We start from the raw sequence: 12,958 nt of genomic DNA, 5'->3' as shown, positions 1-12,958 counted from the left end.
CCCCAACCCAGTGGCACATCCCTTAACATGATTCTGAGACACCCAAGGTTTAATCAAAGAAATAAAGATTAAAGGTTATCTATATAAACTTTCTGAAGTATTTGTATATATTAAGTTGTTAGGAGTTTAGTAAATACTGATTTAAACTCAACAGCAATTATATTTTTCCTGTTTTGACATAAAAAACTGAGCAGAGGAGTTAATAGAGGAAAAACTGAGAAACGGAATTAATGATGGTTCCACTCCTTTTCACTGCCTGCCACCATGAAAAGTGCCAAGTTCATGGGCTTCCCTGGTGGCACAGTGGTTGAGAGTCTGCCTGCCGATGCAGGGGACACGGGTTCGTGCCCTGGTCCGGGAAGATACCACATGCCGCGGAGAGGCTGGGTCCATGAGCCATGGCCGCTGAGCCTGTGCGTCCAGAGCCTGTGCTCCGCAACGGGAGAGGCTGCGACAGTGAGAGGCCCTTGTACCGCAAAAAAAAAAAGTGCCAAGTTCAAATGACTGCAAAGGTTAAACCTTAGGCCTATTTAAGAACTGATACTTTGGATATGGTTGATACTATTCTAAAGCATGGAGAAAAGGAGAACTTTAAAATCTTTTTTCTTACAAACCAGTACAGTAAGTCCCATACATACAAACAAGTTCTGTTCCAAGAACGCGTTCATAAGTCCAAAACAAAGTTAGCCTAGGTACCCAACTAACACAGTCGGCTATATAGTACTGTACTGTAATAGGTTTATAATACTTTTCACACAAATAATACATAAAAAAACAAACACACAAAAAAACATTTTTAATCTTACAGTACAGTACCTTGAAAAGTACAGTAATACAGTACAACAGTGGGCATACACGGGCTGGCATCGAGGGAACAGGCAAGAAGAGTTATCGACAGGAGGATGGAGAGGAGGTGGGAGGTGGTAGAGCTGAAGGATCATCAGCAACAGGAGACGGAGAGCAAGCTGCAATTTCACTCACGCCTGACGTGGATGGCACAGGTTCTGGATCCTTGCTCGTTTCAATTCTATCGACCCTCTTGAAAAAACGATCCAGTGATGTCTGAGTAGTAGCTCTTTTTTCTTGTCATAGATGACACTGTAGCACTGGATTGCATTCTGAAAGACTGCTGCAACCTTCTTGTACCGTTCTATGTTTGGGTCCTGTGCCTCAAAAACTAACAGTGCCTCCTCAAATAAAGAAAATCCCTTTGCCATTTCCTGAGTCCTGAATCTCTTTGGTTCTTCAGTTACTTCTTCCTCTTGTCTCTCCTTCGTCCTTACTCTGGGCTTCCAATGCCATCTTTTCACCTCACTCCACTCTCTCAATTATTTTCGCTTTTGTTTCCATCGTTATCACTTGGTGCTTCTTAGCAGTACCAGCTACATTACTGCCTCTCTTACACTTGCTTCCGGACATCCTGGGCTTGAAATAAAGACACTGTACTACAGTACTCTATACTGTAAAGTACACAAAAGCACAACCACTTGTAGAGGATGCATGCACGTGACAATGTACACCAGACACGTGAACTAACTTGATAGGACATGAGAACTCACGCTCGCATCTTTGAAAGTTGACAACTTGAAGGTTCGTGTGTAGGGTACTTACTGTATATAAATAATAAAGATGCCTAATAAAGATAAGAATTATGAAATATACATATAAACCTATTTAATTAGATAAAAGTATTTTAAAAACATGTTGACAAAGTGAAGATAATACCTGTTTGACTCAGTCTCTCACTCTCACACACACATATAAATACTATACATATATATCATAGAAATACACAGTTATATAAATACAATGATTTTTTTTTTTTTTTTTTTCGATATGCAGGCCTCTCACTGTTGTGGCCTCTCCCGTTGCGGAGCACAGGCTCCAGATGTGCAGGCTCAGTGGCCATGGCTCACGGGCCCAGCTGCTCCGCGGCACGTGGGATCCTCCCGGACTGGGGCACAAACCCGTGTCCCCCGCATTGGCAGGTAGACTCTCAACCACTGCGCCACCAGGGAAGCCCAATACAATGATTTTTGAGTGACAAAAATTTTTAACACAAACCAATATTTGCCAAAAATAGCATTTGATAAAGCTTAATATTCCTGAGTAAAAGAGAAGTTAAATCTAGAGTTGCTATGGTGTAACAGTAAAATAGATGCCAGCAGAATATACGGTGTTGCTTTTATAAGTCACAGTTCTATTTCATGCTAGTATTTTTTTAACAGATATTTAGTTTACTCTCATAACAATATACTGAAAAGTGAATTATATACTAAATATAACTTTTTCTAAAACAACGTTCTTAAATTTTCTGGGAATTCCCTATTGACTTCATTAGGTTTTATGGCTCTTACCTAGCTGACATACCTTTTTTCTTGCTGATGAATTTACCCTTATCCAAGGAACCTCCATGGATAGTCATTTTCTTTCTATCAACTATGAAGTGATAGTAATAATAGAAAGATCATATTTCCAACCCTCAACTTCTAAATCCACATAAATTGCCTAGTTTTTAACTCAAACCATGTGAATTTGTCTTCAACTGCTTATATAACAGCTCCACATAGATATATCATTATATTGCAGATTCATCCTGTCCAAAGGTGAGTAATATGTCTTAATTTTGATCCTTACTTTTATTGGAATTCTGACCCTTATTCTTATTGGATTGTAACATCAAGACTCTTTAAAAAGCTTGCAGAGGCAATTATTTTTTAAGGGTTGACAATGTATGTTTAAAGTTAGAATAACTTTAGCACATTATTGGGCAGATTTAATGTTGTAAGGCTTTTAATAACAGAATGTGTTTGTTTTATTTTCAATAATATATTTTAACAATCTGTAGAAGTGGTAGGGAACATTTCTGGTTAGTATTTCTAACAACATGAAACTAACAATTATTAACTACTTGACTGAAGCACTTTAGGCTTAGATGGCTCTAAAGTAATCATGCTTGACATATACAATTCTGCTCCTTAAAAACAGCCACTGAGATTTTAAGAGGCACACTTTACAACCGATTATAGAATATGGCCATACCATTTTTCTAATACTATGGTACAAAGATAAGATGATTAAAATACTCAAATATGTTTAGCTATAGCTCTCAAAATTAATGTACCTTGAAAATTAAACACACATGTTGTCAAAGTTATCTAGAGTAACTAAGATAAATAATTTTATTATAATTCTCAAAAAAAGAAGTTTAACAAGAGAATCAGAGTCCTAATACTCGGCAAAACTCTCTAAAGAATTTTCTTTTTCTCTTTTTGATCATTAGCCAGTGATAAACTTTGAAGACTTTCCTGATAAATCGCCACTATCTTTGCCACAAATAATACATTTCTATACATTTCCTCTTACACTTCCGAGCATGTATTTATATTGCAAAAACCATGACACAGATGACTGAGATGATTCCTCACAGGTTGAGAATCCTCTCTTCTTAATTACACCCCTCACATTAACTCTCATTATTACTAACAACTCAATATTAATACAATCACATATCAACCTTCTGTGAATTTGAGTGCCTTCTCATAAAAAAATTCATGAAACTGATTGAATATCTGAATAATGTAAATGTCAACTACAAATTGGTACTTGCCATTGGCACTTGCCATCTGCCTCTACAAGGATGAAATCAGGAGCTGCTGCAGCTGCTGACTTTCAACAGCTCCCTGAAAGGAGTTCAGGGTGAAGAGCAGAAATGAGACACTCTTGTGCTCTGGGAAAAACAGGCAGAACAGGTCTTCAGATAGATATTTTCAGAAGCCGATTTTATGAGCCCAATTCTTGTATCTCCTCATATCTAGAAAAGCACTAAAATCCTTCATAGTGACAACTGCTCCGCGTGACTAGCAGAAATCTTCTGCAAAAATATGTCCTTGAGTGCATGTTACTCTCCCTTCACCAAAATCACATGTATACTGACCTTCCTTCCCCCCTACCTCTTCGGAGCAGTTTCTCAGAGCTATCTGAAATGCTGTCTCCTGGGCTATAGTCCTCATTTTGCCCCAAATAGAACTTAACTCACAACTCTCATGTTGTACACTTTTTTAAGTCAACATAAAGAGCACAGAATTCTGTTATTTTGAATTGTAGAGCAACTATTGATAATCTATTTCACTTTTAGGGCTAGAAAAAAAGGTAAAGAAAAAATGTCTGAGACAAAAAATATACAGCAACTTAGGAAAAACATTTATTCTCATTCTCAAGGCTTAAAACTGAACACCAATGCTCTCTGCAGCAATCTTTTGTTTTTCACTACCTTCTGAAAGAATGTTTTTTCTTTCTCATTTTTTCTCTTACCTATTATTTTCTTCCAATATGAACAGTAAATAGATTGTTTGCTGAGTTCAGTAAATTGCATATTATAATCCTTCAAAGCAATAAATGTTTTTATTCATTTTTGTATCTCATTTACGCAAATCTCTCCTACCCCACAGATACCTAGTTTATACAAACTTAAGAAATTTTTATAGTGTCAGAAAGTATTTCAAATTTAAAGTAGACCTACTGATTAGGTGATGTGGTAATATTGCTGAAGATGGAGACTTTTAATATGAATGAGAAAATACAAAAAGCTCGAATTTGAGATATCGCCAATATGTGGACTTTGAAACTGTTTCCTGCCTTGGAACCTAATAAAGTAGGTAACCTGTGACAAAGTGAGAGAGTGGCACGGACTACCAAACGTAAAATAGCTAATGGGAAGCAGCCGCATAGCACAGGGAGATCAGCTTGGTGCTTTGTGACCACCTAGAGGGGTGGGATAGGGAGGGTGGGAGGGAGAGAGATGCAAGAGGGAAGAGATATGCGGACATATGTATATGTATAACTGATTCACTTTGTTATAAAGCAGAAACTAACACAACATTGTAGAGAAATTATACTCCAATAAAGATGTTAAAAAAAAAAAGTAGGTTGAATTGTTTTGTTGATATTCACAGTCTTTAATCCATGGATATTGAAAGAAACAAAGTATAGAACAAAGCACTCTCTTAAGGAACAATAAGTCTTTACGATGCTGGAAGCACTATTTCTTTCCGTTATTTAAAAACTATATGGTAAACTACTTTAGCATGTTGTCAGTGACAGCAGAAAACTGGAAATGTTCCTGATTGTTTCTATATCAGGTATTGTTCAAGACTTCCAGTTTTTCAAGGGGTAATGTATCTAATATTTGGTTTAATGACAATTAAATTACATAACTACATTCTAGCTCACCACAGTTTCAAATATTTTATGGTAAGGAAAATATCACTTTAATCCTAAAGATTTTTAAAATTTTAACATGACGTTTATAAAGTTTTAACTATGATTATTTGGCATGAAGTATAAAAAAAGTGTTTTAACTAGTGTGTTTTAGCCTGGTGGATTCCTGAAAACCTTTCATAGATGTGATTGCAAGCTTTGAAAATTTTACCGCACATGTATTTGCATTCTATTGACAAGTGTGTCTACCTTGTTGAAATTAGAACTGAGTGGCCCATGTTATCCAAAGTAAATACAAGTAAGACAGAATGAGATTTAGTTGCATTTTAGTTTATAAAATCTCACCAGCACCATAGAGTTAGTGTATACTTACCAGATAATCTAAGAAATTTTCTGCCTGAACGTTTAAGAAAGTGATAGGTCTATGCAAGTTATTATGTAGGCCTGCCACCGAACCAAGTGAATAAAGATTGTGAAAGATAGTTACTTGATAGAAATTTAATTGTTGTCCAATTTGTAATGTTCTGACTACCTTACTTCTCTCATAGTACCTTTTCCAAATTCTAATACTTGAATATGCTTCAAAAGCAAAAAAACTCAAAAAGATTGCAAATAAACTAGATGAAGCCAGATGGTTGGCAATGTAATATAATAGCATAATCTAATATTAGCTAAGAAGTACAATGAAATATTTTAAGGCCAACTTGGATTCATTTATAGAACATTTAAGGAAATTCTAAAGTAATTAACCCACAACAAAGCAAAATCTGTCAACTATCATGTAAGTGTAGAACAAACAGAGCATAAAATAGAAATTCAAAGAAAGGCACAGACTAGAGAGATACTTTACTAAAAATGGGGTAAATGTCAATGAAAGACCTAATGATACTGACTTGTGTGGCTCTGCCAAAAGAATGACTTGCTTTCTACTCACTCACTCAACTTAATCTATGTCAGCCAATAAGTAGGCATTGCACATAAATGCCTATCAGATTTTAGGTGCCTTACTCTTAAAAACGAACATTCAGTCAAAAGATCATAAAACATTTGACTAGAATTCTCAATATAAAAGTATAGATAAAAAATAGGATAAGGGAACATGAAATATGGAAGAAAGTTAAACTCAACAAAAATACGACTGAAAAACAATCTCACTTATTAGAAGCAAAGGAAAAAAGAAGTCACACTGGGAATATAACTTAAGCAAGAGTCCACAAAACAGATCAATACACCAGGAAAGAACATTTGGAAATTCTTCCATCATAATTTTTTTCCAACCTTGATAGCATAAATATCATTATTTTGTTATTATGATATATGACATGGGTTTTGCAATTGGGAAACAGAAAGCAAAGAAACAGACATAGCAAGGTGAGAGATGGCAATCGTGTTTATGTATTGCAAAAACATTCAGTAAAATATTATCTGTGATAAATTGGAAGAAATACAAGAAGCTTAATGAATCTGTTAGGGGTTAACTATTTGTAAAAAGTCAGATAGTAAATATTTTTGGCATTGTATGCCATATGTTCTCCATCACAACTACCAAAATTTACTATTTTTTTAAAAATATGGAACACTTCACGAATTTGCATGTCATCCTTGCACAGGGGCCATGCTAATCTTCTCTGTATCGTTCCAATTTTAGTATATGTGCTGCCGAAGCGAGCACCAACTTTACTATTATAATGAGAAAATGTCCATAGGCTATTTGTCATGACTGGATTTGGCCCACTGGCACGAGTTCAGAGACTTTTTTCTGAGGAACCTGTTTCCAGTGAATCAGAATAACCATAAATATTGGATGTGGAAAGGAAAAAGTCACAATCCTCACAGGTGTGTTGGCCCATAAAACAAAATCAGCCATGGTACAAAAGTAAATTTAATTGTGTTATCTTCCCACCCCAGCTATAGTTTCAGCTGGTTTCATCATTCCAACTATTAAGTTGAGAGATATAAAGCATGGCATAAAGAATCAATGATATAACTCAGATTATCAGTTATGTCTAGTAGAGAACTTCAGTAGGTTGACTGCTACATGTAACTGACAGGGAGTGAATAGATCAGAAGGTGCCTGGTAAATTTTGAATGAATTGCATTGCCAGAGAAAACACAAGCCATAACAAAACAGAAGAAAATCAAACATAAATCATTTTTGTTTTAAAACAACCTATAGGTCCACAAACATACACCAGCCACAGATGGAACTATTCTACAACATCCAACACAGATAAAGCCATAAAGATGAACAGACAGGAAGAAACCTCCCAAAGGGCATGAGAACAATTACCAAAGGAATTCTTCCCAGGGAGTGAAATCAGGGACTAATCAATGATTTTCTATCTACCACCCCAAGCTGATACGGACCAGCAGCTTTTTTTTTTTTTTTTTTTTTTTGCAGTACGCGGGCCTCTCACTGCTGTGGCCTCTCCCATTGCAGAGCACAGGCTCCGGACGCGCAGGCTCAGCGGCCATGGCTCACGGGCCCAGCCGCTCCGCGGCATGTGGGATCTTCCCGGACCGGGGCACGAACCCGTGTCCCCTGCATCGGCAGGCGGACTCTCAACCACTGCGCCACCAGGGAAGCCCTGGACCAGTAGCTTTTGTACTCTCATTCTCATTTTCCAAATTGATGTTTTCTGTTTAGTTTTTTCTTTGTGGATTTCTGTCTCAATTTCTCTATTGTATATGGACTATGCATAGAAATGACAAATAATAGGACTTGGGTTGGAGAGATAATAGGTTTTCTTTCTTTAGACCATAGGTCAAAAGACCAAAAGATATCACATCCATACATCATGGAAAAGTCTGAAAATCACCCACAGATCCTGGACTTTAAGTTGGGTGGAGTAAATGCAAGGGATTTGGGGCTGTCTACCTTAGAAGATGGTGGATATATTTCATGGTTGAAAGGAGACGTGAAATCTTTGTGACCATGAAGAGACAGATTGAGGATATAGATGACAGAAATCTGGGGGCACATAGAACAATTCCTTCTTCTTACCAGGCATAGGAATAGCCTATTTTCCAACCTTCCTTTTTGCTAGGTGTGGCCATGTGACTGAGTTATAACCAGTATAAAGTGAATGGAAACAATATGGTCGCTTCTAGGACTATTCCATGCAATAAAATCCTCCTGCAAGTTCCCTCATGACCTTTCCCTACCACATGTTTCAGGGCATCCGACTTAGGACTCAGGCTGTAGGGAATGATGCACTATAGATGGAAGAACCTAGGTCCTTAAATCTATACAGGAAAGTCCACCCTGTGAGTATCACTATCAAACTGTTAAGAATGTGATAGAAACAACTTCTCTTGTGTTATGTGTTTGAGATATTTTGAGTTTTGTTTTATGACAGTTTATCCTAAATAATATGGTTCCCTTTCAGAGAGCAAAATCTAAGACACATTTTACAAGCTAATTTCAGATGGCTTTATTTGATCACACATATATTTAATTTCCATTTCTACACTTCTCAAATGTAAATGTTGAACTGATTCTGGGGTATATCTTATAGTATAGTTTCTACACACACACACACACACACACACACACATATATATATATATATATTTTTTTTTTTTTTTTTTTTTGGTGGTACGTGGGCCTCTCACTGTTGTGGCCTCTCCCATTGCGGAGCACAGGCTCCGGACGCGCAGGCTCAGCAGCCATGGCTCACGGACCCAGCCGCTCTGCGGCATGTGGGATCTTCCCGGACCGGGGCACGAACCTGTGCCCGCTGCATCGGCAGGCAGACTCTCAACCACTGCACCACCAGGGAAGCCCTAGTTTCTATATTCCTTGGGAGCAGACTTTTTTTTATCCTTTTCACAAAGTTCATTGCAGTCTTCCTTCTGTAGAATTGCTTAAGAAATCATCTTTTTCCACTAGTGGTGAGCTCATGTAGAACACAGGTGAGCATGAAGCAGATGGATACCTTCTCTAGAACGCACACTAATTAGGCTCAGGCAACCTTGAGGCCACTTGCACCTTTTGAAGGCCACCCTTTCATTAAAAACAGCACTAGGAACATCTATTCTCTAAGCATTGTTGATGCCTTGCAAAGATATTAAATGATAAGAAAAATTATGTTTGCTAAATACAGGAACATATTACCTTTTAATATAATCATGTCTTTTGGTCACTTTTTCATTTCTGTAGCAACTAATACAGTTTGCATATGAAATAAAAATCCACAGTATAATATCTCCTGATTTTCCTCATCTTCTATGTCTGGGATCATTTATTTAGGGAAAGAAACACATGGAACTTTTTGCCGTTCCACAGATATGTTAACCCCTTCCATACTTTAAATATTTTTTTTAAATGAGAAGAATATGGTTAAATTTTATGGTAAGATATTATACATTCTTAAATATTTAGTTCAAATTTTACCAACTTTTAAAAATCGTTCGTATCTATAGTCTTCAAGAAGTCCTTGTTTATGAATCTCTCATTGAATTAACATTATTTACATACTTTTGAATTGGTACTAAACACTTTATTTCTCAGTAATTTTCATTTTAATAGCATTGGTTAGTTCAAAGGATTCACGAATGAATCCAGATAAATATAATATAGCTCACCTTAAATACATTAGTATCTCCAACACGAGACATACTGTGAAATCAATAAATATTTGGCAAAAGGATAGATTTATGAATAATAATAAGTTATTGCCTTATTAAATTTTGCTGGCTGAGTAACCTTCAAGAAGATCAAAACTAAAACAAGTTATTTTAGGGAAATAGCTATTTCCATTAAAAGAAACAAGGATAAAATAATGCAGATATCCTTTCTTTGATTGTTAGTCTTCTGATTTAAGTGGTTCTTTATAATAATTTTATCAGAGCATATTTTCAGACTCAAAATTTCCACTTATGTTGCATTTTAATTGCTTCCCCAATCTTATTTTTAATCTCAGCATTAAAGATGTTTCCTGATTATCTATAGTTTAGCAAATGGCAGTTCATTTTGTTGTTCCAGATTTTAAAACTTCAACTAGTTCACTTAGACTCTGAATTTGTTTTTAAAAATAATTTCAAGTGTTGATCATTTACATTTTAAACCTGTGCATCACTAATATAAAACTTCAAATAACTGCTCTTACCAGTATATTTATCTGTTTGCTCATTTGTTTTGCCAGAATAGAGCTTTATTACCACAGCTTTCTCTTTACATTTAATGCACTTACGCTTACAGCTTTCATTATCTTTTAAGAGATACAGAAGTGAATTACCAATACATAGGGATCACTATATTACCAACGTTAGTCCCTAAACAAATAATTAAGTGCATTTTCCCCCAAGATTTAAATTGCCCATTATTAAGAAAACAACTATTGTGGGCAACTTAAAGTACAGAATAATTATAGATTAATTTATGTTCTAAAGTTGCCGAGTCCTACCAGAGGAAGGAACTATATTTGTCCTTGAATAGAAAAGTAGAGGTCATCATTTATTCGTTCAATAAATATTTTTGAATGCCTAATATGTGCCAAGCCTCATTCTTTGTACTGATAAAAGAGCAGTTAATGAAATATAGTAAACTCTCTTTCATGTTTCATAGAGTTTGCATTTTAGAGAGACAGTGAGGAAGTCAATAAACACAGACACACACGCACACACACACATGCATACAATATTACAGTGTCTTATATGCTACTACGAACTTTGAGGAAAAATAAAGTTAGAGAATAAGAATTTTGACATTTACTCTAAGAGAGTTGGGAAGTGACGTTATTAGTCTTACCTTTAACACAATGACTTTGGTTACCTTTTTGAGAATAGACTCTAGGGCACAAAGGCTGTAGCTGGGAGATGAGTTAGAATACCACTGATACAATCTAGATGACCGAGTATGTACAGTGATTCAAACAGGGTAGTAATTGTGGAGGTAGCAAAGTATCATCATATTCTACACATATTCTGAATGTAAAACTATTGGAATTTGCTGAAAAAAGAGATTGAAAGAAAGAGAAATGATACTCTATATTTCGATTTGAGGAATGGAAAAAATGGAGTTGCTATTAAGATGGAAAAAACTACAGAATGAATGAGTCTCTAGAGGAAGAGTGAGATTTTATTTTACACATGTTAAGTTTGAAATATTAGATATCCATCGAGTCAGTAATTTAATGCAAAGTTATACTAAATCAGACAAAACTGGTTAGTTAAGAAGCATTGCTACAGAAAATGGTGAATTTAGCATCAAGGTAAAAGAATTAGTTCACTAAAACGGTATTCTAAATATGTTCATATCTAATTACACAGTGGCACATTAACAGTAAACAGAAAATATTAACAGTAAATATTTCCAGAAACAAAAGTAGATACAGAGAATTAGGGGGATCCACAATCATTGTGGGACTTTATCACACCTCTGTCATTGTTTTATAGTTAAGAAAATTATAGCAAGCTATATAAAGTCCAAACAACATAGTACACTACAACTGCAAAACGAAACTCTTTTTAAGTGCACATGGAACTCATTCAATGCATAATAAAAACTAAAAATTCCAAAAATTGAAAAAATGCATAAGTTCTCTCACAGCAGCAGAGTTAAGCTAAAAATAAATAATAAAGAATAACCAACCCCTCGATTTTTTAAAAGATTCACATTTAAATAACTCAATTATTTAAGAAAACGCAATAAATATTAGAAACAGCTGAAAATTATTTTAGCATCCATATCGAGGTATCAGAATAGCACATAAAGCTCAAACATATCAAGAAAAAAAAAGAGTAACAAAAAGAGAAAAATAAATGTTTACCAATATTAGATATGAAAACAATGTTTTTGCAGTATTACTCAGGCTATAGCCTAAACTGGAAACAAAGCAAAGAGCCCTCAGTTGAAAACTAGCAAATAAATTGTTATATATTTCTACAGTGAAATAACATGCTCCTATGGGAAGGAACAAGACAACCTGAGGGAACAACATGGATGAATCTAACAAAACAATATTTAGTAAGAGAACCTAGACAAAATAGAGTTACTTTATGGTTACATTTATATATTGTTCAAAAACAGAAAAAGCTCCTATTTTGTTAAGCATCAGAATGCCAGTTACCTTAGGGAGCTAATGCTTGGAAAGGGACACAGAGGGGCTTTTAGAATTCCAATAATATTTCATCGTGTGCTTGTTACACAGGTATGATAATTTCATGAACCCTTACTTAACTATGTTTTTCAGCATTTGGGGAATATAAATGTCACACTTTAATTAAATATATTCAACAATCTGGGGAACCGTAAGTTTATATATGATATTCCAGGAGACTGGATAAGGACATGAAAGAGGCATGCAAACACAGAGTGAAAGAAGATGTCTGAGAAATGAATCATTGATCACGGTGTCATAGAGAGGAGAATAATGCAGCAAAGGAAAACAAGAACAAAGGTAGGAAATATTTTCTATACTGGGAAAAATTGAAAATGTGGAAGAAAAAGGGAACCATTTCTAGACTGACATCCTCAACTATGGGAGAAGTGATGGAATCCGATAAGTAAATGTCTAGGTTTACTTAGGCTCAGGTGCAGTTTATTCATAAGAATGGGAGTGACAATGGACATATGTGCCGGTAAGCAGACATGATAGTAAAAGTTGGAGAATGATCTCATCTCATTGTTTCAGTTTCCCTGGAGAAAAAGGGGAAAAGGAAGCAGGTCAAATCTCTGGAAGAAAAGGAAAAAGAAGCTATTCAAGGAGTAAAAATATAATCACTATAAACTATT

General features: G+C 35.5%; 1 non-coding gene across 1 annotated transcript; it reads right to left on the bottom strand.

Moving 5' to 3' along the window:
• Nucleotides 1-6,785: 6,785 nt before the first annotated feature.
• Nucleotides 6,786-6,892, bottom strand: LOC136137886 (U6 spliceosomal RNA). Its single transcript, XR_010656749.1, has one exon. It is a non-coding gene; the product is annotated as a U6 spliceosomal RNA (small nuclear RNA).
• Between the last annotated feature and the right edge of the window lie 6,066 nt (nucleotides 6,893-12,958).

This window comes from Phocoena phocoena, chromosome 18 (genome assembly GCF_963924675.1).
Source record: "Phocoena phocoena chromosome 18, mPhoPho1.1, whole genome shotgun sequence".
NCBI classification, from domain to species: Eukaryota; Metazoa; Chordata; class Mammalia; order Artiodactyla; family Phocoenidae; genus Phocoena; species Phocoena phocoena.
Note: the sequence above shows the minus strand (reverse complement) of the source record. Positions and strands in the feature narration are given on the sequence as shown.